Source organism: Mustela nivalis, assembly GCF_964662115.1.
Source record: "Mustela nivalis genome assembly, chromosome: 11".
Lineage (NCBI taxonomy): Eukaryota > Metazoa > Chordata > Mammalia > Carnivora > Mustelidae > Mustela > Mustela nivalis.
Window position 1 is genome coordinate 53,744,440 of NC_139030.1, and position 26,773 is coordinate 53,771,212.

Consider the following 26,773-nt stretch of genomic DNA (forward strand, 5'->3'; position numbering starts at 1 on the left):
TACCTAAAGGCAGAATACCTGGGCTTGAATCACAGGTCTGCCTCTTACAAGACTTGAGATCTTGAGCAAATTACCTTTTCTGTGCCTCATTTTTAACTTCTGAAAAACTGCTTTAATAATACACCTCGGTTGGTTAAAGCAGCCAGCTCTTGATTTCAGTTCAGGTCATGATCTCAGGGCCCTGGGATTGAGCCCTGTGTCTGGCTCTGCACTCAGCCAGAAGTCTGCCTGAAGCTCTCACTCTCTCTCCCTCTCCTTCTGCCCCTCCCCCTGCTTGCATACATACATGTGCACTCTCTCTCTAAATAAATAAGTAAATCTTCAAAATATATAATATACTTTCCTCGTGAAATTGGTTGTAAGGATTAAATGAATTTTAAGAATTTGGCATACAATTCATTATTTAAAGCTATATATATATTTTTTAAATATTTATTTTAGAGAACATGTGAATGGGGGGAGGGGCAGAGAGGGAGAGAAGCAGACTCCCCACTGAGCACAGTGCTGACTTGGGGTTCCAGGTGGGGTTCAGTCTCTCAACCCATGAGATCATGACAGAGTGGAAACCAAAAGTCAGACACTCAGACTGAGCCACCAGGTGCCCCTAAAGCTATCTATTTAAAAAAAAAAAAAGATTTTATTTACTTATTTGACAGAGAAAGAGATCACAAGTAGGCAGAGAGGCAGGGAGAGAGAGAGGGGGAAGTAGGCTCCCCGCTGAGCAGAGAGCCCTATGTGGGGCTCGATCCCAGGACCCGAGACCATAACCTGAGCTGAAGGCAGAGGCTTAATCCACTGAGCCACCCAGGTGCCCAAAGCTATCTATTTTTACTACTGCTATTAGTGAACAGGTATTACTTACCTAATATATTCCCCGTCCTTCTGAAGAGTGCTACCCTTCCTCCCACTTTAAGGCCTGATCTGGGCTTGTCTGCCAGGCATTGGCAATAGAATCCATACTCTGCTGTCTGATCCAAGTCCTTGAATGAGACCAGTCTTTTATGGAGACCTGAAGCTGCCTGCACTTGAAACCAAAAGAGTCCCAAATTACACAATTATTTGTCTAGTGCCAGCTCATTTTGTACCCACTACAAGTAGACACAATAAATGGAAAAAGCTGAGAATCAGATTCATCATTTTTACTATCTATTGATTCTGATAAATGACTTAAAGAAAAGAGAGGTTGCAATTAGAGGTCACAAGGAAGATTTCCATGGGCAGAATGCTTTTTTCTTAGATTATTTCTGATGTAAAAATAGCTCATTTATTTGGAGTGTTAGAGTTTATGCATAATTTTCATATTATTTGAGCTACTTATGGAACACAAAAGTAGACAAAGGGATTGCTACTTTACAGAGGTCACACAAGCAAACAAGTGGCAGATGAGGCCCCACATCTAATTTTCAGTATGCTCTTTCCAATTGCCGAACTTTGCCAATGATGAAGAAAAGGTGCTAGATTTCAAGGGACACAACACTGTGATCTACTTATTCTGGATCTTAGTTGGTCTTCCTTTTCAGTGTTACCACTTTCTTGCAAGCTTTCATTTTTAACACCTCAAACTCTTCATATGGATGGATAGATTTTGTTTATGGCAAGAAAAATGCCACCATGTGCTCCCTCAGAAGAACTTTCCTGACAGGTATTTCGAGAGGAATTGTGAAACATTCTGGTAATTTGTGTAGAGCTGTTGGCATTTCTGCTTCACAAACTGGAGAGATTCATTTGGAAGTCTTGCAAATTACTCATCTTGGAGAAAGAGAAGTGCTACATTCCAAACTTATAGTTTTCAAAACAAGTGACTTCTTTACTTGCTAACTGATTTTTATGTCCCTACCTACCCTTGTTCCTTGGGGCAGATCATTGTGGTGGCTCCAGTTCTTTATTTACCTGCATCCACACCTTTTGCTGTTTGCAATTTCCCTCAGTAAAGAGACAAAGCCCTTTCCCCACCTGTATAAGTAGGTTTTGTGAATAATAAGGTAAAAATTGTACCAATTGGGACAGTAGGCCTCAAAACTTTGCATGTGTTTGCATGCTCTCCCTGTGCCTGGAATGCTGCTGTGAGAAAGACATCTGAACGAGCTGGATGGTCCTCAGAAGAGAATGAGAGATGCAAGGAGCAGAGCTCTTAGCTGCGGCCAGCCTAGAGCTCTCAACAGTCAGAAATCCAGACCTAAGCAACTACAGGTAACATCAGAAGGGCCACATGGCCATGCCCTCACTGACGCCAATGCGTAAGCCATAAATGCTACCTGCTAGCTATCTCTGAGTTTGCAGAATTAATGTGGCAATAGATGCAATACATGTTCTTAAACCAACTCATACATGTATGACTTTAACCCTAATCATAAATCCAATCTGTTCAGATCCACATACCCTATTTTCCCTAGAGTCCCAAGGACTATTTTACTTACTAGGTCCAACACAAAAATACCTCAGACACTCTAACTCCCAGCTAGCTCAGAACAATTCTAGCTTAATCATCCCCTTATTATTTGTGGTGCAGAAATATTTTCTCCCTTTATCTATCTTCCTCTCTCACTTTATCTTTAGACTTGTGAGTCTAAGAGCCCAAATATCAAAGAGATCCACAGCCCCCTCAAATTCTCTTTGAACTCATCTATGCAATAAAATTGTCAGATAAAATACATATTTTCAAATGAAACTTGAATTTCAGATAAACAGTGTATTAATTTTCAGTATAAGTATGTCCCAGGCAATATTTGGATTAGACTTACCCTAAAAAAATATTAAAGTTAAATTCAAAAATTTTTAAAGATTTGTCTGTTTTAAGAGGAAAGGGCAGAGAAAGAGAGAGAGAATCTCAGACTCCCTGTTGAGCACAGAGCCTGATGTGGGGCTTAATCCTAGGACCCTGATATTACCTGAGCCAAAATCAATGGTTGGATGCTTTAACCAACTGAGCAGAAATTCAAATTTAACTGGATGTCCTATATGTTTCTGTACTAAATCTGGCAACCCCACTGTTTCATAAAGATTTGGAAGGAGTAAATGGAAGCAAGAAGGAGTATGTACTTGTGGGGAAAAGAGAAAGAGCAGGCCAAGGCCCAGCAAGTCAAGAAACCAGGAAGTGGCATTATGGAAAAGAGTAGCCCAAACTTTGTTCTCTTGGATAGTTCACCATCTGAAGAACCCTCCTGTGATGAATGGGGAAAGTTTCACTGAAGAGTTCACAGTGAAGAAACCCCTTGGGTAACTTTTACTGGTGGGTTTTAGATACCTTCAAATCATCAGTAAATAATATACATAAGAAATTCTTCTATATCAGATAAAGGTCTAATATCCAAAATCTACAAAGAACTTATCAAATTCAACACCCAAAGAACAAATAATCCAATCAAGAAATGGGCAGAGGACATGAATAGACATTTATGCAAAGAAGACATCCAGATGGCCAACAGACACATGAAAAAGTACTCAACATCACTCGGCATCAGGGAAATACAAATCAAAACCACGGTGAGATACCACCTCACACCAGTCAGAATGGCTAAAAAATGACAGATGCTGGTGAGGACGTGGAGAAAGGGAACCCTTCTACACTGTTGGTGGGAATGCAAACTGATGCAGCCACTCTGGAAAACAGCATGGAGGTTCTCAAAAAGTTGAAAATAGAGCTACCCTATGACCCAGCAATTGCATTACTGGGTATTTACCCTAAAGATAAATATGTAGTGATCCGAAGGGCCACATGCACCTGAATGTTTATGGCAGCAATGTCCACAATAGCCAAACTATGGAGAGAACCTAGATGTCCATCAACAGATGAATGGGTAAAGAAGATGTGGTATATATATAATGGAATAATATGCAGTCATCAAAAGAAACAATATCTTTTCCTTTTGCAATGACATGGATGGAACTGGAAGGTATTATGCTGAGCGAAATAAGTCAATCAGAGAAAGACAATTATCATATGATCTCCCTGATATGAAGAATTAGAGAGGCAATGTGAGATATTTGGGGAGTAGGGAAGGAAAAAATGAAACAGGATGGGATTGGGAGGGAGACAAACAACGAGAGACTTTTAATCGCACAAAACAAACAGAGGGTTGCTGTTGGGGGGAGGAGTAGGGAGAGGGTGGTTGGGGTATGGACAATGGGGAGGGTATGTGCTATGGTGAGTGCTGTGAAGTGTGTCAACCTGGCGATTCACAAACCTGTACCCCTGGGGCTAATAATACATTGTATGTTAATAAAAAGTTAAAAAAATTCTTCTAATGTCCTCATTAATCTCAGCATTATTATTATGATAATTATTAGGACAATTGTTAAATCTAGGTGGGAGGTATATGCGTTATAATTATAGATGATTTTGACTTTTCCTGTATTTTTGAAATTATTAATAATAAAGTTGGGAAATGCATTATTGAGATACTCCTATTAGAGCAACCAGCTGCACTATATAATGTGGGGAGGGAGAGATTTAATTTTTGGTCATTGGTTTCCCTTTCACTAATTAAGAATTTTAGCCAAGTCAGGGGAGATGATGTAATGCAACCATTCATTTGACAAGAACAACTTGCTGTTAGCAAAGTTTCTTGAAATGTTTGATGGTTAAGTGTTAACTAAAAAAACATACACTCCAAGATCTGATTGAAGATAGCATTATTTGTAAGAGGGAGGAGAGAAGTAAGGAAAATAAAATGTGTTAAGTATCATCTATGCACCACTAATCTGCTGGGTGATCTTTGAGGTAAGTATTATCATCCCATTTTACTCACAAGCTTAGAACAGCTAAGGCATGCCCTCACCTAGGGTGGTGCTAAGGTTAAAGACAGATATCTCACTCCAAGGCCCTAATTTTTTTCCACTATGCTCTGCTGCCTGTCTCCAGTCACAAATTTGTGCTTGAACAATCAATCATCACCAAGTTTTTGTGTTGCTGTTGTTGTTTTTCCTTTCCAACAAGCTATTTCTTATGGAGTATATCCCTAGCCTTTGTAACCTGCTCTCTAATGCCTGAAACTGGGAAAACTCAAAATGAAGTAACCAGTGTTTCCACCATTTTGATACATGAAGGATGGCTGTAAATTTCTACTTGTTGTTGTGACATGTCTCCACTAAATATGAATTGAGTACCTCATAGAATTGTGAGGGGTACTTTAGAAGAGAGTGGCCCTTGTCCTCAAGGAGTTCAGAATTTCAGAGAAGTGGCCCAGAGATAGAAATATGAAGTAATAGAATTCAAGTGCAGGAGATGTCCCAAAAGAACATCTGGTAGACAGAAGAGGTGATCTAGACTTCCAAAGATGGACAGAAGTTGGTAATGTAAATACAGGAACAAAAGTGTCCAAGCTGAAAATGTGAGCAGAGACCCTGAAAGTGGTTATGTATATGGTGAGTCTTACTAATGGAACTTACATTATTCCAGAGTGGCAAGTTTGCTCATTTATTCAATGAGCATTTGCTGAATGCTCATTTTCTATCAGGCACTAGCAGAGTGATAAGGAAACAAAGATAACTAAGACAAAATTATAGTGCTCTAAGAATTATAAACCAGCTAGAGTTCATGAAACATGGTCATAAAAGAAAAGGGTGCAGAAAATTATGTTGCCTATTTTTCTACTGGATCATATGTCCTTTTTTGGGGGGGAATTCTTTACATATTCTTGACACTAGCCATTTTTCATGCTATGTATTGCAAGTATCTTTTTCACGTTTGTAGCTTATTATTTCCTATTTTTCTTCTTCTCCTTCTAGAGGAAGGAGAAGGGTGGAGAGGGAGAAAGGGAATCTTAAGCAGGCTCCACACCCAGCATGGAGCCTCACTCGGGGCTCAATTTCCTGACCCTGAGATCATGTCTTGTGACAAAATCAATTGTCAGCCCCTTAACTGACTGAGCCACCAAGGTAGCCCGTTTCCTATTCTTTAAGTTGTGTGTGTGTGTGTGTTTAAAGATTTTATTTATTTATTTGACACAGAGAGAGAGATCACAAGTAGGCAGAGAGAGAGAGGGAAGCAGGCTCCCCGCTGAGCAGAGAGCTCAATGCCAGGCTTGATCCCAGGACCCTGAGATTATGACCTGAGCCAAAGGCAGAGGCTTAACCCACTGAACCACCCAGGTGCCCCTAAGTTGTGTTTTTAATGAAAAAAAATCTTATTAAAGTAATTGAGTAAATTATTATCTTTTTTTTATGGTCAGGATTTTTTTTTTTTGTATCATAGTTAAGAAATCCTTCCCTACCTTAAGGTCAGAAAAGGGTATTCATTGGAATTTTTTCTGTAAACAGTAAAGTTATTAAAGTCTGCATGCATTTAAAGTTAATTTTTTTAATATGGTATGAGACAACAATCTATTTTCTCTTTTGTCTTCTACATAAAGAGTTCATATTTTCAACTCTACTTGCTAAATAATCATGCCCTTCTCTGGGGACCTGACACATCATCTTTGCCATTTTTGAAGTTCCCTTAATTAATGAGTCTCCTTTGGAGCTCCTTTTCTCTCCTCTGTGGGTCAAGATGTGTATTCTTGCACCAATTCCTGAATATGGCTCTCTTCACTATCATAGCTTTGTAACGAGTCTTCATATACTGAAAAGAAGTCCCTCCTTTTTCTTCTCCCTCAGAAATGTCTTGGCCATTCTTTTTTTTTTTTTTTTTCCTTTAAAGATTTTATTTATTTATTTGACAGACAGAGATCACAAGTAGGCAGAGGCAGGGAGAGAGAGAGACAGAGAGAGAGAGGAGGAAGCAGGCTCCGTGCAGAGCAGAGAGACCAATGCGGGGCTCGATCCCTGGACCCTGGGATCATGACCTGAGCCAAAGGCAGAGGCTTAACCCACTGAGCCACCCAGGTACCCGTCTTGGCCATTCCTGACTCTTTGCTTTTCTGTTTAAATTTTAGAATACACTTGTTAAGTTCCACAATACATGAATGGGAATTTTATAGAAGAATTGATGTGTCTGGCTAATAAACATGAAAAACAGCTCAGCTTCATCAGTAATAGAGGGAATATACCTCAAAACCACAAGGAGGTAGCATTTGAAGCTACCAACAAAAATTCAGAAGTTTAACCATACTAAGTTTTGAAAGGATATGATCAACAGAGTATCTTCTATACTGCCATTTGGGAGTGTACATTGGTACAAAACTTTGGAAAATATGATGGAATTATGTAAATGTTTAATATTTGCATATATCCTTTTACCTCTCTAGATCCAGTGTCCGGCCTTCTCCACCCTGCTCTGTATTCTTAGAAGCTGACCTTTGCAGACATCCTCAGTGGGCTCTCCTGCATTCTGACTTCTCATGAATTCTGACTTCTCATTGGTTCAGCCAATGAGAGATCATGGCTTCTCATGAATTCTGACTTCTCACTGGTTCAGCCAATGAGAGATCATGGCAAAACACTGGAGAGAAGGGTAGAGAGTGAGGTCAGGGTTTTTTGTGAGATCAACTCCCTCTCTGCCAAGCTGTTGTTTCCTTGAAAAAAATTAAAGACCTCTGTTTGATAATCTTCTCCTACAGCTGCAGCTGCCCCCTTTAGGCTCAAATAATCACCCCCTCCCCAGTGCCTCTCCAGAGATAGAGATGGTTATGGCTCCCTGCCCTTGCTCCTCCTAGTGTGCTTCATCATCCTGTAACAGGTCTTTTCTTAAACTTTCCTCAATTACACAATTTGATCTTGTTCCTGCCAGAATCCTTATTGGTACACCTAAAACTCAACAATTTCACTCTCAGGCATACACCCAAGAGAGACTGGAGCAGGAATGCTTTCCAGGAGACATGTTCAAGAATGTCTGCAATACACTTTGCACACTTTGGTAATCAAAAAAAAAAAAAAAGAAAAAAAAAGAAAAAGAAAAAGGAACAACCCTAAAGCCAATTGTGATATATTTGTCCTATAAAGTATCATACAAAAGTGAAAATTAATTAACTGTAATTACATGCAATAATATAAATGTGTCTTAGTAACCAAATGTTAAGGAAAAAAAACAAAAACAAAACGGAAAGTAGTCATAGAAGGCTATATATAGCATGATAACCTTTTTACAAAATTAAAGTTTATTTATATGTTTGTTTGTTTGGGCATGGAGCCCATCATGGGGCTTGAACTCACAATTCTGAGATCAAGACCAAAGCCGAGATCAAGAGCTACATGCCGAATGGACTGAGCCACGCAGAAGCCCCAAAGATTTATTATTTATATGTACATACATGTGGTAAAACTTTTAAAAAGGCATGAAAAACACCAAAATTAGAACAATGGTTACCTCTGAGAGGGAAGGAGAAGGGGTCAGGGTAGCAAAGAGCACATGGTAAATTATTGGCAATATTTTATTATTCTATGCTATGAATTGGATGGTGGACCCTGGGTTAAAATTAATTAATAAAGTGGTTAAATAGAAACAAATGTATACTTACTTACTTTTTAAAAATGAGTAGCAGGTTTAGAAAATCTGGAATTCTAGGCTAAGATTTAAAGTTCATTCTCTGGGCAGAAAAATGACATAATTATACATTTAAGTTAACCTGCCAGAAGTGGACAAAAGCAGAAATCCACAAGTTAAGGATCCTTTGCCAAAACTCAAGTGTGAACTGAGAGTTCTGGCCCTAGAGTTATGGCTCGGGCATGGGAAGAGAACAGGGAGGAAAGAGAGGCAGGGCTAAGAACCGATAGTATGTTTGATGGAAACACAGAGGCAGAAACAGGAGAGGGCTAAAATATGGGCCAAGAGTGAATAACCCAGGATAGATTTTTTTTTTTAAGATTTTATTTATTTATCTGACAGACAGAGATCACAAGTAGGCAGAGAGGCAGGCAGAGAGAGAGGGGGAAGCAGGCTCCTTGCTGAGCAGAGAGCCCGATCCCAGGACCCCGGGACCGTGACGGGAGCCAAAAGCAGAGGCTTTAACCCACTGAGCCACCCAGGCACCCCAGGATAGATTTTTCTAAAACAGAATCTTTAAACTTTAAATATTGTCTTTTAAGGAGATATGAAGAATCTTAAACCGTTTGATATTGCCTCTGTAGTAGCTAAATGAATACTGAACTCCTCCCTGTGTTCGGCTCTTCTCCATTCTATTTACTGGAAACTGAGCCCAAGAGCAAAGCTGTGGCACTCCAAATCGCTGCTCGGTTTGAGGTCCCTCTGCAAGACGAGTTACATCTATCCATCTGATAGAGAATATCCGAGTTTCTTTGTTTCCTTTTTTGTATAGTTGTTTCTAGAAAAGTGGGACAAGTATCATTAAATGACATAAAAAGATATCCTGGCTAAAAAGGTTAAAGAAACCCTATTCCAAATAATAGTGTAAGTTATCACCGTTTGAATGTCAGTCATTTTAAATTCAGAATACTTTGATAACCAACATTTCCCTTAAATATCTAAATGGCCCCTGATCTTTTGCATTCAATAAAAATAACAAATCTTATTAGTGAATTCGATCCTGTGGGTTGAGTTGTTAATCCCAGTACTCTATTTATACAATTATTTTTCAAGTTTATTTCCTATTTTTATCTTGTCCTTCAACTGCAGGACAGTTCAGGGTTACCTATTTTTAGTGCAGTCAAGCACTACACCGCGGAATTGCTTTAACACTTCACTCCATAACCCGGGCCGTCCTGGACTACACCTCCCCGCATTGTAGGCCGCCTGAACTTTTGTTATCTGTGTCTTCCACTTAAGAGGGTGAGTCCAAAATTTCCTATTCACCTATCCTAAGGAATATCCATGTTGTTGCAAGAAGGAGAAAAAAAAAAAAAAGGCAATAAAATATTTTGACCACCCCTGTATCTTGGAACAAACCATCCCTGTATCTTGTGTCAGAAATAAAACTGGTCATGAATACAAATGTTGAAGGTAACGTGAATAATTTTTAATAACTCTGGGGCTTTGGGCTTACTCCTTGCCCAGTCTTGATTTGGGGGAATCCTAATTAGTGAGAATCGTGTTGTTTTATTTTTTAAGAAAAGAAAATCAGAGAAATAAGCTTGACTTCTTGAAGATGCTTTGACAGCTTTCTTTTCTTTTTAAAATCCTTGTCTAGATGAGCTGTCTGTGGAACAAGCTGACATTCATTTAAATAGGAATTTAAAATCTGCCTCAAACATCTTTTGATATCTGAGTAGGGGCCAAAATGCCACGTGCGTTTAAGGGATATCTGGCTAATAGTTTTGGAGATCATCCAAGTCAGCTCACTTCTAGAAGGCTGAGCAGAGGGATGAGAAGAAGAAGAAGAGGAAAAGAATATGTAATTCTGTTATGGTGTCGTGGAGTGAGCGCGCAGTGGTTGGGTGAATGGGAATATATGTTTCCTCCTCCTCCATCAGGCTGTCAATGCCATCTGTTGCAGAATGTGAGGAACAACTAAGTTCCTCTTCAACAAACACTGGCAGTTGGTCTTTTCATTTCTTCCCAGAAGTACTTGTCTTGATCAGCATGAAGGTCTCTGGAGTATCACGAAGAGTTTTGCTTTAAGGAATGTTGCAACATGAAATTAGGAATGCTCTCTTAAAACTCTAAGTGGTCATAAAGAAATGAGAAGAATAAGGGGAAAATACATTATTTCAAGGGTATCTGTTCAACACAATGTTCCTGATGTAAAATTCTGATGTAAAAAACTTGAAAGGGTATGATTTACCCTAGAAATATCAAAGATGTTGAGACTCAGTCACCAGGGTGTGGAATATCAAAGTGAAGTGTGGTTTTACTTGGTTGCAATAGAAGAAAATGAAACATGAATGCTTGTTTAGAGAAATGTTACATCTGTGTTCTATTATTCACACTATATTGTCCTTAGCACTTAATGTAAGTGTAAAGTTATAAAGTTGTTCAATTAGTTATTTAATGACTATTTCCCTCCTAACCTTTCTCTCCATGAGAACAGATCTAATCTATTTATATAAATTCTTCCTCTGTAGTCTACAACGCAGAATATTACCAACAGCAGCTATCATTAATTTATCCTTTCCCTATGCTCTTCTAAATGCTTTATCGATATTAGTCACTTAACCTATAACAAAATGTATTGCTTATTACATCCATCTTACAAATGAGGAAACTAAGGAACAAATTCTCCAAGATCACATATCTAATAAATAGAAAACCAGAACACGAACCTCAGTACTCTGAGTCCAGAATCCCCGTTCTTCCATACTGCCCATTGTATTAAGCATGAGATACAAATATTTATTGAAAGAATGAATGAGAAATTCAGTAAACTACTTTTTTTTTTTGGTTGCCTAAGTGAGAAATAGATCCTTTTATATTTTCTTGTACTCTCTCATTAGAAATATTGATCCATCTCCCTACAAGTGTTGTATGTAAACAGTGGTAGCCAATAGGATTGACAGCACTGTACCACGACAATGGCCAGATTCAATCTTGATACAAACATTGCAGAATTTCCTCAAATTCAAAAGAGACATCAAGGAAATTTTGGTTAGTCAGATTAAATTTGCTCAAAGTTGTCCTGATTTCCATTTAAACATATTCTGCCATAAATACACATATGTACATTAAAAAATCACAGAATCTCTTAAAGCACTTGTAAAAATGGCTTACAAACTTAGAAGTTCCTTTAAGTGAATTCACTTATTAAATTTGAAAACACTCATTAAGTGCCCACTCTGTAAAGTGCAATTGCTTCTATCCATTTCCCCACCTCTCTCCAAGGCCTTTATTATTCCTTCTCTAGAGTAGAACAACTGAATGGCCACTTTCTCCAAATTTGTATTCCCTGTGTATTTTAAGTTTGGCTTGACTATTGCTTGTCTCCATTGTAATAGGTTCCCACAAAGGGATAAATTTCACTATTTCACAAGTAATAGAATTCTTTAAGAATCATAAGGCATAACAGATATATGTATTAATAAATGTATTTGTTTCAAAATTCTACTTCATGATAAGATTGCATAACATTTCAGGAGGAGAGATTTTATTGCTTTTGCTAAAATCGATTTCATTAGGGAGAGCAAAGGAACCTGAGTAAGGCAGTGAGGATTGTGCTCTGGGCCAGAACACCAGAAAGCTGGGTCCCTGTCTCCGAAATGCCATCATTTCACTGAGAGAGCCTATCCACGCCACTTAACTTCTCAGAGCCTCTGTTTCTTCATTAGTAATACTGAGGTTTTATTGAGTGATCCTTGCCTCTTCTAGAAAACATATAATTTAATGAATTATCACACCAGTACTATGAATTTAACAGTAGTATGTTTCAAAGTAGCCATTTTTTTTTGGTGGGGGGGGGGGGGCTGTCCTTTCTTGAAATCTAGGTTCTATCTAAGTGATATTGTTTCTGTATGAAGAAATAGGATGAGCTATGGTGAAGTGACTTGTGTAAATGATCTCATTCGGAAGGCACCGAGGGGACAGAGACTTGTCATTGCCAAGTAAGTCACATTTAAATTCCCTCAAGCCTTGAGAAATAATGTGAGGGAAAGAGCAAAAATAGCACAGTCATTCCTTTGGACCAAGTCGACTCCTAGGCCTCTTGAGAGCACCACAGCTGTGTATTCATCTATATGCAAAGAGAAATAATAAGAGTCATCTATATTTGGCACACGGCACTTTTCTCTATACCAGTGCACTCATCTATTAATACATTTTATCCTGAGCCTTTTGGTAAGGAAAGATACACCATGCACACCACCTCATGCACAGCTACAGACACATATTGAAGATGCTTTTTTCCCCTGAAATACAGAAAATTGCAAGAGCACACAGCCCCATGAAAACCAACCAGAATGAAACTGGAGGCAGCTGTATCTGATTGAAACCGTGGAGAGAATTGAGATTGACAGAGTTGCAGGGCTAGGAGGTTAATGAGTCCATAGTCCTGCCTCCAGGCAGAGCTGTCCTGAACCATTCCAGGCAAATGACAGCTCAGCCTCTTGGAAAAAAAAAAAAAAAAAAAATCTTCATAACATGCTTCAGTAACATATTCCATTGTTTAAACGTCCTTATCCTCATAAAGTTCTGAAAGCAATCTAAGTCCACACTCTTCTCTGTGTAATCTCCATGTTGACAGATATATTGAATAATAAATTGACAGAAACGTCAAAGATGATGAGGGCCTTAGAGAAATGGGTCACAGGATTGGTTATCCTCACCTTTCCAGAGACCTCAGAGGAGAAAATAATTAGCAAGTCTGTGGATTGTGGTTCTAGCTGCAGTAATATTATGGGCCCAACTATTTGTTTTTATAAATGAGACCTACTTATCATAAGTCATTAAATAAAAATTTGCCTTGTAGTTTATAGCAAGAACCATAGGTCTAGTAAACACTATCCTGAACTGAAACATGCAATCAAAGAATAGGTTCTCATGTAAAACAACAACAACAACAACAACAAAACTACGAAGGAAGTACAGAGCTACAGAGCTGATGCGCACACAGACCCATACTTCTTTTTTTTCTAATTCTTTTTTGTTACAATATTCTGATTTATGGGTACTTTCTTATATATAATAGTAATTAGCAGATTAATTGCCTTTAAAAAAAAAAAACAAAAACTTCTGGGCATTACGAATGATGAATGTGTTGGCAGCATTATATAGAGGGAAAGAGTAGGGTCAAGACCAGGTTTCAAATCCCTTGTCCACTACTTACCAACTGCATGGTTTCAAGTAAGCCGCTTGATCTCTGAGCTTTATTGCCCTCACGTGTAAGGTGGGACTGACCATACTTACTTCACTCCCATCTTGGGAAACAGAATGGGATAACATGGTGAAAGCACCTAGGATCTAGTAGGCACTAGGATAAATGTTAGCTGACCATGAATCTGGTCTGTCACACTCTGCTTTTCTTTCCTCTTTCCCATTCCGTTTAAGTTCTGGGAAGTGACTAAGGGACAAACCAGCCTCCTCTGAATGTCACTAGACCATTTCTGCTTCCATTAGGCCTCTCTTCTCTGTTGCTGATCCCCATGTGAACTCATGAGGGCACTTCCCTTAGAGACATACAGGGGAAGAGCAAGGAGACTTTCTGATGCCAAGTTAAAACGAACGCTGGATTTTAACTTGAATTTTTAAAGGATCTGTGCATGTTACATTTGTGCTAAGAACAAGTAGATGAAATTCAAATTCTAAAACACTCTATTCATTTTTAGAAATCTGTAATAGAACTGCTTTGTCCAAAGGATAAAAAGACTGATTCAAAGATAGACTACTTTTTAGTTCAAAGGAGCGAGCAATAAAGTAACTATTATTCATTTTGAAGTAGAAATGTTAATATCGACACAATTTGAAAGAGATTTAAATAACATTATCAAAGTAATATGTCCTTATTACATAAAACAGAGATAAATGTAGAGACATTTTATAACATCACTCCTAATTTTATGATCCAGAGAAAACCACTAGCAATATTTGGATCTTCTCTCCTTTTCTACACATATTCTGATGAGCAGGATTGCTTTCAAGTTCAAGTTCTGCCACTTATTAGTTGGACTTTGGTTAAGTTGTTTAGTTTCTCTAAGCATTTGTCACTGCATCTGAAAATCAGCATCAGCTTCAAAGAGTAACTGAGATGATTAGTGAGATAATATGTATGAAGCATGTGCACGGTACATAAGAATCCTTCAATTATGTCAGCTAGTGTTATTAGGATTTCTGCTATGCATTATATTTTAAATGGAAAAATGGCATTTCGAGGAGAGGAAATGAAGGTCACTAACAAGCTATTGTGATGTGGCTTCTGGAGTCTGTGTAGTACAGAAAATCCGGTTTCTCACATAATGACATAGCAGACAATTCATTGAATGCTTTACTATGTGGTTCCAGACACGATGATAGCATAGCTCATTTAATCCTCACAACAGTCCTATGAGACAGCTGGTAGTATTATTATTACTATTACTATCCCCATTTTACAGGTGGGCAAACTGAATCAGAGAACAGGTGAAGTAACATGCAAAGTCTCACAGCTAAGTGGCAAAGTTAGCATTTGAGTGCAATCAATCTAGTTCCAGAGTTCACTCTTGTAAACAAATACAGAAGAGTTTAATATTGAGCAGGTATTTTTGTAAATATTACAGTTTAAGTCAAACACTCTAAAAAGCACATTTTTTGCAATTGATCAGAAAAAGACCAGATAGGGGCGCCTGGGTGGCTCAGTGGGTTAAGCCGCTGCCTTCGGCTCAGGTCATGGTCTCGGGGTCCTGGGATCGAGTCCCGCATCGGGCTCTCTGCTCGGCAGGGAGCCTGCTTCCCTCTCTCTCTCTGCCTGCCTCTCCATCTGCTTGTGATTTCTCTCTGTCAAATAAATAAATAAAATCTTTAAAAAAAAAAAAAAAGAAAAAAAGAAAAAGAAAAAGACCAGATAGAAAAATACCAAGAAAAGAATCAGATGTCCTATTCTTTTAGATAGTATTTTGCAATGTTCCCAACTGGCCCCTTATGTCCATCCAGCAGAATTACAGGACCTCACATTCGATCCATTTCTTCTGAACTTTGTAGGTAGCTAGAAATGATTAGGCATCGAGCAATGTTCTTAGAAAAATAGATTTGTATTACCCTTGGAAACAGACTGTGTTGCAAGAAAGTCTTTGGCATAAAACAAGGCTGAGTGTACACAGTTGTCTCTCAGATGGTGTGGATTTGGAAACATAAGTGGACAAGCCAAACCCTCTAAGTCTTCCTTATCCTTTGAATTGAATTCCAGAATGTGTTTTTGATGTCACTATGTAGCACTTCTCTTTATCCTTATTTGTTCCTGAGTAATATTCCATTGAGTGGCTGTAACAATGTCTATTGGATGTAAACAGGTTCCCTCAGTCATTCCAACCTGAGTGAAAACTCCATGCCCTCCAAGTTCATCTACTCATCCCTTTCAGATAGTGGGGCAAAAAGAAAAGAAATAACACCCAAAGCACAAGTATGGTCAAATGATAAGCAAAGCTCCTGTCAACTTTTAGGTAAAACTGATACATTCAGACATTGCTGATGAAAGTGGAAACTAGTATATTCATTTAAAAAAACCAATTTGGCAACACTTATGGAGTGTACGGTAAAATGTTCATCCCATTTGGCACAGTTTCCCCTATTCCTGGGAATTTATCCGAAGGCAGTAATTAAAAAGAAAAAAAAAAACATAAAAGTAGAGAGAATTCAAATGCAGCGTTAATTATAAATAAAACCTAAGGAGCAAACTGATTGTTCAACAACAGACAAACAGATAAATGGAACATCCACTTGGAATATTTTGTTCCCTCAAATAATTATAAACATGGACTGTATAATAACACAGAAAAACAAAAAGCTGAAAAGCAGAACACTAAGTGATCTGTATAGTTTGATTATACCATAGGATGTAAATAAACACGAAGGTAGCAGTGAATAATGGAGGCAATGATGCAAAAATAGAAATAAGGACTGTGCGATTTTTCTTCTTGAATTTAAGTGTTGCTTGAGATTCGCAAAATAATTAACAAATAAGATTGCTGAGATGGATGAAGAGGTTTCTTTGTCATCAGAAGAGCAGGTCAATCAATCGTCTTCCCACAACCAGTGACTGAAACCAAATAATCAAACACATCAAAAACTAAACTTCCTGCCTTCAAAGAGAGCTATTGTGTTTAGAAATTATATATATGAAATGGCCTGTCTAGCAGAGAAAAGAGATTGAGAACTTCTGGGTCTTCAATTGGCAGTAAGATTTCACTTCAAAAAATTATATTCATCTTCCCTTCTTTCCTCTTTCTCCTTCCTTCCTCCTTTCCTCCCCCCCCCCCCCGCCCTGCCCCTACACACACCTTAGCAAACTACAGCAAATATAGATACAGCTCCTTTCCTCCTTCCTTTTGCAAAGATGCTTCCCATAGGCACCTGGGTGGCTCAGTGGGTTAACTGTCTGCCTTTTGGCTCAGGTCATAATCCCAGGGTCCTAGGACCAAGCCCCATGTTGGCCAGGTTCCCTGCTCAGGGGGGAGCCTGCTTCTCCCCTTCCTTCTGCCACTCCCCCTGCTTGTGCTCTCTCTCACTCTCTCTCAAATAAATAAATTTAAAAATTAAAAATAAGATACAAATAAATACAAAAAATAAATACAAGAGTGCTCCCCATAATCATCAATGTGGCTTTAAGTCTCCCTTTTTAGTAACTTTTCTTTTTTTTTTCTTTGCTTTCTATCTTGATAAGACTTTTTTACCTTTCATTTCTCTTTGCTATGCATAGTTGATTCTCTAATATCCTTTTATTCACTCTCAATCTGTTTTATGTCTCTTTCAAAGGATACACTGACTGACTGGCTATATTTTCGTTGTTGGTGGTGGACAGCTTTATTTAGGTCTTAAATAGCACTATATTTGGTTAAATAATTTGTCAGAAGAACTAAATGATAATGATCTGTCACTAAGAATATCCAATTATTCCTGTCTTATTTTCTTATTTCAATTCTCTGTTGCAAACAGAGGAAATGCTTTTGATTTCTTTACATTTATTCCATACAAATAGGTGCCTTATGAGGAAATTAAAGGCTCTTTTTCACCTGCTATTAAGATCGTTTCTGTCACTTAGGTTATATAGTTTGTTGTATGGCTGATTAGTATATCTATTTTTCATTCATGTTGGAGTAAACTAGCTAGACATCTACAGATTTAGTCTGTCTGCAGTGATTATGCCCTCATTTTGTGTTGCTAGTGATTTATTTTCTGAGTCATCCACACCGGAAACGTTTTTTTTTTCCCAAGAGGATTATTGCCCTAAAGCACTTTTCAACTTCATAAATGTAAGTTTAAATGGGGCTTTTTATTTGTCATGAGTCTTGATTACAGGCAAGGACACTAATGTGACTCTACTTTTTGACTTAGATCTTTTAGCATGTGAAACCATCACGTATTTGTACAGAAAGTTATGCTTCTTAAATGGGAATGTAACACCATAGGGCGATTTCTCTGCTTTCATAGGTGACATGTCCATGCACTTCTGTTGCTTAACTGAAGCATCGTGGACGGTTCCTGGAGCAGTGCCATCATGGAAGACTAGCACTCAGCCTTTTTGGACAGGACTCACTGAGAACCTACTATGTGTTGGGCTCAGTGCGTAGTCCTGGGACACAATGGGACAAGAAACTTAACCCTCTCTCCATCCTGTGCTCTTCACCTGCTAAATTGGAAATATAACTTATCTATAAGGCCCCTTTTAAATATTAAGTCTCTGCTAAATCTAACTGTTTTCATTTCCAGAATCAGGAGACACATTTTAGTATAAACAAAACTTTTTTAAAAGATAAAGATATTTTGAGTGATGCCTGGTTCTGTATCTAGAGTTTGGTAGACAATAACAGAGTAGACACTAACTAGGGGCATCTCTGAATATGACTATAGATATGTGTATTTATATTTTCAAATACTTGTGTATTGAACACAAAAGTTTAAATGTGGAGGCTTCCCTGTGCCGTCAGAAACTTGAGCAAGGCAATGAAACATGACCAACACAACACAATATGACAAAACAAAAGTTAGAGGTTGTGTAATAATGGTAAAATCACAGAAAAATTCATCACATCTATTGAATATTTCTACTACCATGATAATGAGATAAAAAGACAGTCCTAGAATATCATACACTGGTTTCAGAAAATCCAATCTTGAACATTCCAAATGCATGAGAAGTAGGTGTTAATTTGTACCATGGTACACAAGGAATCATTTGCAGATTTTCTTTAAAAGGAACTCTTTAGGATCCTTCCACTATTACATTTGTAACATGATCCATGTGCAAAGTTTCCATTTTTGTCCAGCTTCTCAGTAACAAACCTATTTTGTAAAGCGCAGTCTACTTGCAATCTTCTTATACTATACTAAGCAAGACTGAGTAACCTCAAGGTCGTTCAGACTGGTTGTTGGCTTCTGGAGGAAGACAGCCCCAAGCTATTTAAGGAATATCTGGCTGCTGGAGACCTTGGAGCCAAATTTGTGGCTCATCACTAGCAAGTGTATGTTTTTTAGACATTAACCTCACTCCTGGTTCCATTTAACTTTTCTATTCTTAATTTTCCCTTACCATGTTTAAAAACACTAATTTAGAAAATTTCTAAATCTTTTTCTTAATCCAAGTCTTTTTATTTATTTATTTTTAATTTTTCTCTAAATCTTTCTATATGAAAAAAAAAACAAACAAACAAAAGCTCAGTAATCTTCCCCAAATTGTTTTTGGTGCGTATGTGGATGTAAATAAATAAATAAATAGGGATCAATAATTTTTGTGATTATTGGGAAATACAAAAGATCAGAATTATGAAACAGCCGATTGCCTTAATTTTGTTTATGCTGAAATAGAAAATAACCATTAAAAAGTGTCCCTTTTTAACAGAGAGTAACTTGTGTTGATAAACACAAAGAGCTAGCATGGGAAAGTGACTTATTTAAATATATGACTTTATTTGAAGTAGTCCTAATAGTACTTGTTCATAAATTAAGTTTAAACAACATGAATCTGCATAAATAGACTATGACATTTTGACAACTCTACCTCAGTTGGTACATCAAGGTTGATTTATAGCATGACCCTCATGAAAATGGCTATGGCATCTCCGTTAGCACACACTGAAAGGACAGTGATCAGTGAAACTTCCGTGATTTCCACATGAATCAACAGTGGTGCATTGCTCAATGTAACACTCAAATTACATCATGTTTAATTTATGTGGAAATGTTTGGATCTGCTTAAAATGTCTGTGGTAAATCACTTTGGGATCTTAATTGAATATTTTTCTGTGATAAATTATTCTTAAATACTGAAATAATATTCTGACAGAACTACCAATTTATTTTGAAAGGTTCCAACAACCCCAAATATGATATTATTCTCGTTGTATGATCGAAAGCTTGCATCCTTCAGGAATTTATTTTACTGTCCTGTAGCAAATAACTCTAACATTTGTAAGATGCTTATTTCCATCCCATAGTCGGTGATCATTTTTTAAAATCCAAAATAATTTTGATATTTTAATATATTAAATATCACAGTGAGTTTTAGTCTCTCCAATATGAAAAAATGCTTAGACTTAAAATCTGACACTCTTTCTCCCAATAATAAGGTACTTAATTTAATATACTAAAGTAATAATGCTCTATTTCTAGACTCGATTACTTTATTATCAAGAATATTTAGGAAAGCAGTTCAATTTCATGATAGAGACTAGTTGAAATGTCACTCTTATGATGTGCACAGGAAAAATTTTATGTGAAATCGAGAAATAAATATTTTTAGTCATAAAAATATTATCTAAAACCAATAACTTCCCAGGTACAATCTCCACAACTATAAAATCCAGAAACGAGAAACTCTTTGGGGCCTAAAAAACTACCTGATAAAACATTTAAGTCAAATAAACTCTATTTTGAAATTTTTATATCTATTTACTCAGAGCAATAAATTCCTCTAAGTAATATAATTAAAATAGATACAAATTTATATTATTCCAATAGTTACAAACTTACATTGATCTATGGCCTTTTGTATCATTTTCCAGAAAATGAATCAACAACAAATTAGGAGACTGTGCCTAGTCAGAATTCTTGGTTGCAAGTAAGAGCAAAAACAAAGCAACATGATTCAGTAAAAAGGGATCGGGGGACTGAGTGGGTTTCTTCCGTGTTGTAGCTGAGAGGTTAACCGAATTTTATGACTGCCCTCCTCTGCAACACTTTCCTTTGCCTTCAGCTTGAAACTCAGTGGGTCATGATTCTTGACCCAGTATGGTGAGGGATATGAGCCCTTGGTGGCCTTGCTTAAATAAGGCAGCTGTAAGGGGCATTTTCTTCCTACCCACAAGAGTAGCAGTAACTCTACTTTCCCTCCAGGGGAATAAGCAAACAGTAACACAGTGACAACAGTAACCATCTTTTCTCTTTTGATTTTTGCTTTTACTACTTACGTAGGGCATGAAGAACCAAATTAATTAGGTTCAGCCTTAGCTTCCAGGTCAGTGGAACCCCTATTCTCATGGTGCTATTAGAATCCAAAATCAAAAGAACAGAAAGCAAACAAGTGGCAAAAGAGTAAGTATAATCCTAAGAGCTTCCATCACAGTTTTGAACCCTAGGATTCCAGACTTGTGTATTCTGGCCAAGGGGAAAAAGAAGTCCACGTGACAGTCATTTGTTCAGAACACAAACCACACCCCATAGAACATCAGACTCCTGAGGTGTTGACTCTTGGACAAAACACATCTAAATCTTCAAGGATTCATTCCTTCTGAGAAATGGGGCATGCAATACCAATGAATTCCTTGAACATTAACCCTTTGCCTTGTTTCTTTAACAAAATTGTTCCTTTAAACTGAAGCCATTTTGCTTGGGATACCATGGCCTTGTATAAGGCAACCAATTAAGCTATGGCTCGTGTAATGACAAAGAAAAATGACCAGGTAAACAAAACAAACCCAAACTAAATAATCAACTGCAATAAGGAAAAACTTCTGTTCCCTACTCTGCATTGTCCAAAAGATAATAGGGTAGTATCTCACACAGACAAACTAACACTAAATACTCCTTTGGTCCACTAGGTATCATGCTTTTCAAGAGTTCATGATCAGTTACCGATAAAAGAAAATGGAGTATTCATCAAGGCTGTAGCCAGATGGCCATTGCTATACATAATATTCATTCGCTCCACAATGAACACCTGGTTCATGAATCCACTGGGCTTGCTGAGAAAGGAGGTTGATACGTATATACTGAGTAGGTCATCTTATCTACACTACAGCCCTTTTGGTGAACGTATAACTTCCTGAAAAATATACTCACATTCTAGGCTCATTCTGAGAGATCAGATCCATTCAGTGTAACCTTTTGCCACACTCCCTCCACAACCCTCCAATCCTGCTTTTCCAACCACCTTGCCATCCAACTAGTCCATTAGTCATCGAAATGGCTGTAGATTCCTGTTCTGGTTATCTTTGTGGCACAAAAAAAATTCACCCAACATAGCAGTTTGGAACAATTATTTCATTATGATCATGAATTCTGCAGATAAGTAATTCTGTGGGCCACTGGAAATGGCCCTTCCCTGCTCTGTAATGTCTGCTGCCTCAGCGAGGAGTCTTAAAGCCTGGTGATGACTCGGTGGCTATGGGCTAGAGTCCATACCTGGTGCCTAGAATGGACTGACTCAGGGACTAGGACTGGTGACTGGAGCACTTACTTGGGGGCTCTCTTGGTGAACACACAGCATGATACCACAGGGTAGCAGACTTTCCCAGTGATCACAGCAAATAGTTTAATTGGATGTTTCACTTCTGCATATTAGGATCAGGCAGATCAAAATTCCATTCCTAAAATGACTAGGATTTTAAATTCCTTCACCCTCAACCAGGCCTGATGAAAGCTGGGTTTTGCCAATTTCACTGAGGTTCTGTGCTGCCACTCACTACTGGTAACAACTTCTTTTAATCTGGGGTCCTAGTTGCACAACAAAAACTGACTCTGGGTCCACTAAGCAGAAAAGACCTCCAAGGGAAGAATACGGGGTGGCTTAGATAGTTCATGGGAGGGCTGAAGAACCAAGCTCAGAAAGTGGGTCTGAATTAGGCACTAGGAAGCACGGAATGTAGGAAAGCTCATATCTCATGATCAACGTGGAGGGGACAGTGCCACAGCAGTGCTGCCATTGGATCTGTGCTGTCCTGGTTGATAAGAATAGCCGCTATCACTGTGACTTAACTGCTCTGTTGCCTCCAGAACAGCCCTTACCTATCTCTGGTTTAGTTACTTCCTCCATATCTGAAATTCCTACACAGACCTTCCTGCCAGTTACACCTAAGTGACTCACCTGCATCTTACTCTTGGGGTAAGAAGAGGGGATGAATGCTCTTCCAGTTCCTTCAAGGGAAATGGGGGTTTGCCTCACCATGTTTACAAACAGAACTCCTAACCCAATAGGAAAGGGGTTTGGATTGTGGGCAGTCAAAAATAAAGCAAATACCCACTGAACATGATTATCTAATTACTTAATAATTAAAAAGGATGGGTGAAGTAATAGTAAAGTAAAATTAATTCAAGCAATTTCTTTTATAATAAGAGTCCCCAAGTCTAGCTTTGATAGTGGCACATAACTGGGTAAATAATTTAACTTCTCTAGTTCTCTTCCTCATACATAATATGAGGGTTTGACCTATGATTGCTAATTTTCATTATAACTAACTTCTTTTCAAAAAAACTATTGTCAGTATTATTTGCAGAGGCTCATCCACATGGTGGAGCCGTATGCCTAGGACTTGGCAGTACCCATTGCACTAGTTTTATACTATTAAAGAAACTCTTGGTGAAACAAACTGGCTAACTTTTAAAGTTACAATGGATTGTTTTCATGTGTGTGTATGAAAGATTATTGACTGAAGTTGGTTAAATTGAATGGTTATACATCTAATTTTCCATTGTGTATGCAGAAATGTGGGGTTTTTTTTAGACACAGTGTTGTTTTGTGTTCTGAACTCCCAACACAGCTTGACTGTCTAGAGATAGCCTATAGCCTGGAGAATGGCAAACTCAGGAAACACCCTTCCCAAGAGAGCGTGGGTTCTTGGTACAGAAATCTTTTCATGAAAGATTTGGTTCCAAGGTTCTCTATGAGGAAATTTGGGGACTTTCCATTTAATTCACCTCGTTCTGAGTCATTCCTTCAGTGGCCTCAATGTCACCTCTGAGGATGATCCAACCTTTTCAAGACAATACAGAATCTTCTCTCTCCCCTTTGGGGTAAGATCACAAGATCTTTCCTTTTATTTACACATTATCTTTAAAATATGGCTATGGTACTCCCCTAATTTTGGCTGTTCCAATAAAAATTGAATCTAAAATGGGGATTAATGGCTGTTCATTACATTGGCTCTGAACACTGGCCCTAATGGAACTGGACAGAATTTGGAAGATCAGAACCAAAAGCACAAGCAGGACTATAAGTTGGGTGAAGACCTGAAATATGAATACAAAAAGATAACTGCCATAAAGATAAGGAGGTGGAGATACAATATTGAACGAGAGTTCAAAGCTTGGCTCTACAGCCAAGGAAAAAAGGATAGGCACATCATCAAAACAAGTGACAAAAGTTCTAGAAGTTCAAACATGTCTTTTCAAAGATGAACTAGACCACTGGACACAGCTAAAGAATACTAATTAGTTGGCAATTTATTACAGATTACGGGGAAGATTTGAAAGCAACACGGTTTTTAAAAGATGTTAGTTTTATCACAAAATTACCATTTTACAAAAAATTGCCAAAGAGAAGAGACCATTGAATATGAGTTAGTTAATGAGCTAACAGATAGGTTTGGCAGCTGGTAATAGGGATCCTGAGCCTGAGAGGCCAGGGTTCAAAGATATGCGAATGTAAGTCACTGCAGGGAGCAAAGCCCAAGTATACAAAGCAAGATAATCCGAAAAATGGATCAGAGAGCATACTCACACCTTGGAATCTGAGTTATCAAGAATGGACTGAAACTTGCAGCAAAATTACTTGAATTTTGAGTTTCTGTCAACATCGAGAGAACACAGTCGTAGATGCGGTTCTTCAGCTGGGGAATCAGAATTGGCAGGAAAATAAAAGACGGAGAGACAGAGAGCTGTCCTATAAGTAACAGAAGAATGAAGTGACATCATAGTTAGATGATAGAGTATTTTTTATAAAGTGAAGCCTATAAAGTGAAGTCTTTTGATTTCTTCATTTAAATTATGCCACGATTCAAATTAATTTATGTGTCACCAGAGATCAATTAATATTTATTTTAGTCATTTCAATTACAAATATGGTCATAGGAAATGCATATTTGATTGTATATGACCTAAAATCTGGAGACGCCCGTTTGGTCACATACTTGTTCTCACATCTTACTGACCTATCACTGAGTCCTACCATAGCCCCTGATCATCTCTCTACTTATCCATTTCTTTCCTTCCCAACTGACTCAGCTTAGCCCAGGTCTTCAGCTTAGTTTATGTGGGTTACTGAAATGTCTTCTCAATTTCCATCTTCATACTTGAGCCAGAATGATCTTCACAAAACAAATATTACATCATGCCCCATCCCATTGTCTTTATTAGCTCTATTACTGTCCACCTGTGCAACTTTTGTAAAGTACTTTTAGTCTTCGCGCCTCAGTTTCACTACCTATAAAGTCACGAGCTGTGAATACTAAGTGAGATAAGTTTAGAGCAATATGGCACCCATATAAGCATGAGGAAAGCATTACATATCACTCTTATTTAGAATGACATCCAAATTCCTTGCATGGTGTTCAGCATGCCCTTGCTTTCCTGTCTGACATTAGCCCTCATCATTCCACATTCCACAAACCATTCCCTCCCTTGCACCAGTTACACTCTGCTTTAGCCATACTGGACTACTTACAGCTATCTCCAACCTTTTTTTCATTCTTTCTGTTCGATCAGGGTCGTTGCATACACAGCTATCCTTCTGTCTGGAAAGTCCCAGCCCGCAGAATTTGCCTGATGAAATTCCATTCTTCTTTGGGACTTAGCTTCATGGTCATCTCCTTTGCAAAGGCTTTTCTGATTTCCTGAGCTTGGACCAAGTGTTCCTGCCTAGATGCCCTGCAGTTAACTGTGTTTTCACTTGCCTTCATAAACTCATTGCAACTGCTTGTTTCTTTGGCTAGCTCCCCTCCTTAGTCCACAAAATTTATGGAGGCAGAATTCTGAGGGCAGAACCTGTGACAGTGCCTGGCACATACAGCACATGCAACAAATAATCTGTTGCCTTCCTTACTGAATCGGCCACTTATGGTATAATATGGTTGTTATTTCAAAAGCGAAACAAAGCAACGCAAAACATATTGGTGGCAATTACATAATCATCCTATTTGTTTCCTTCCCAAAATATTCAGACACACTGGAAACACATAAGTAAATGTGGCATTTGGAGTATAAATATGCCTCATTCAAAACGGAAGCTTGAAACCATTATATGCATGTTAAAATGTACTGTAAAAATATGCTTCATGTTACAAGTTACAAATTATTGCTCCAGGTAAGAAAAAAAAATCAAATTCTCAACTATTTATATCCACGTTTATAATTATTTCTTACTTTTTTTGTCTGTGTGTTTTTTAGTTTGGGCTTCTTTTCACTCTCAGATAAACATGATGTTCCCTGAACTTGACTTACTGGACTGTAACCCAGGACTGCCTGAATCGAAGCACACGGGAGAAATACAGATATATTTTTATTCATTATGGCAGATGCTCTTTGAAACTTGACTTGTGAGAACAGAAGTTCAATGAATGTGTTTCACATTTGTTCTTCTGACAGATAGAGGCCAAATGACACAGTGTAAAGATCCTCAACTAAGTGACAAGAGAAAAACTTGTGTCCCGGAGTCCTCTTTGCCACTTACAATAGCCTTGTGACTGTGAGCGTGTCCTCCCACATCTCCTAGGTTTAGAATAGAGAAGAAAGATGTTTTAAGTGGCACAGCATGGGCGGTAGAAAGGATCTGACACATAAGTGCCAGGGAGTCCTGGTTTTGCCCCTACTGCTTGGGTGACCACTAAACCCTCGGTTCCCATTTTCTCCTTCCCACCTTCATATACTGCAAGTGCTCAGCAGACAGTGTCACTTTGTTAGCGGATACAAAAACGAAATGTGTGGCTCTCATCTAGAGGAGCTAAGAATTCAATATAAAAGCCCGAACTCCAAGAACTCCAAACCTCGAATCAAACCAGTAGCCACACAGCTCAGACTTGTGTGTGTGTAAGAATCAGCTGGAGATGCCCTTAAAAGGTAGGTTGTGACTCAGCAGGTCTGGGGTGGATCCCCAGATTTTGCATGTCTCAGAAGCTCCCA

General features: G+C 38.2%; 1 long non-coding RNA gene across 7 annotated transcripts in view; it reads right to left on the minus strand.

Annotated features, from left to right (window-relative positions):
- Positions 1-26,358, minus strand: part of LOC309844398 — a 39,654-nt gene extending 13,296 nt beyond the window's left edge. For 4 of the 7 annotated variants that reach the window (XR_014300656.1, XR_014300657.1, XR_014300658.1 and 1 more), the window contains exons 1-3: positions 25,320-26,358; positions 24,378-24,539; positions 863-1,024 (exon numbers count right to left, since the gene is read on the minus strand). This is a non-coding gene — a long non-coding RNA (uncharacterized lncRNA). Of the gene's footprint in view, positions 1-862; positions 1,025-7,176; positions 7,359-8,397; positions 8,463-24,377; positions 24,540-25,319 lie in introns of those variants that run through there. The other 3 variants (XR_014300660.1, XR_014300655.1, XR_014300661.1) reach the window with 3 other exon arrangements.
- Between the last annotated feature and the right edge of the window lie 415 nt (positions 26,359-26,773).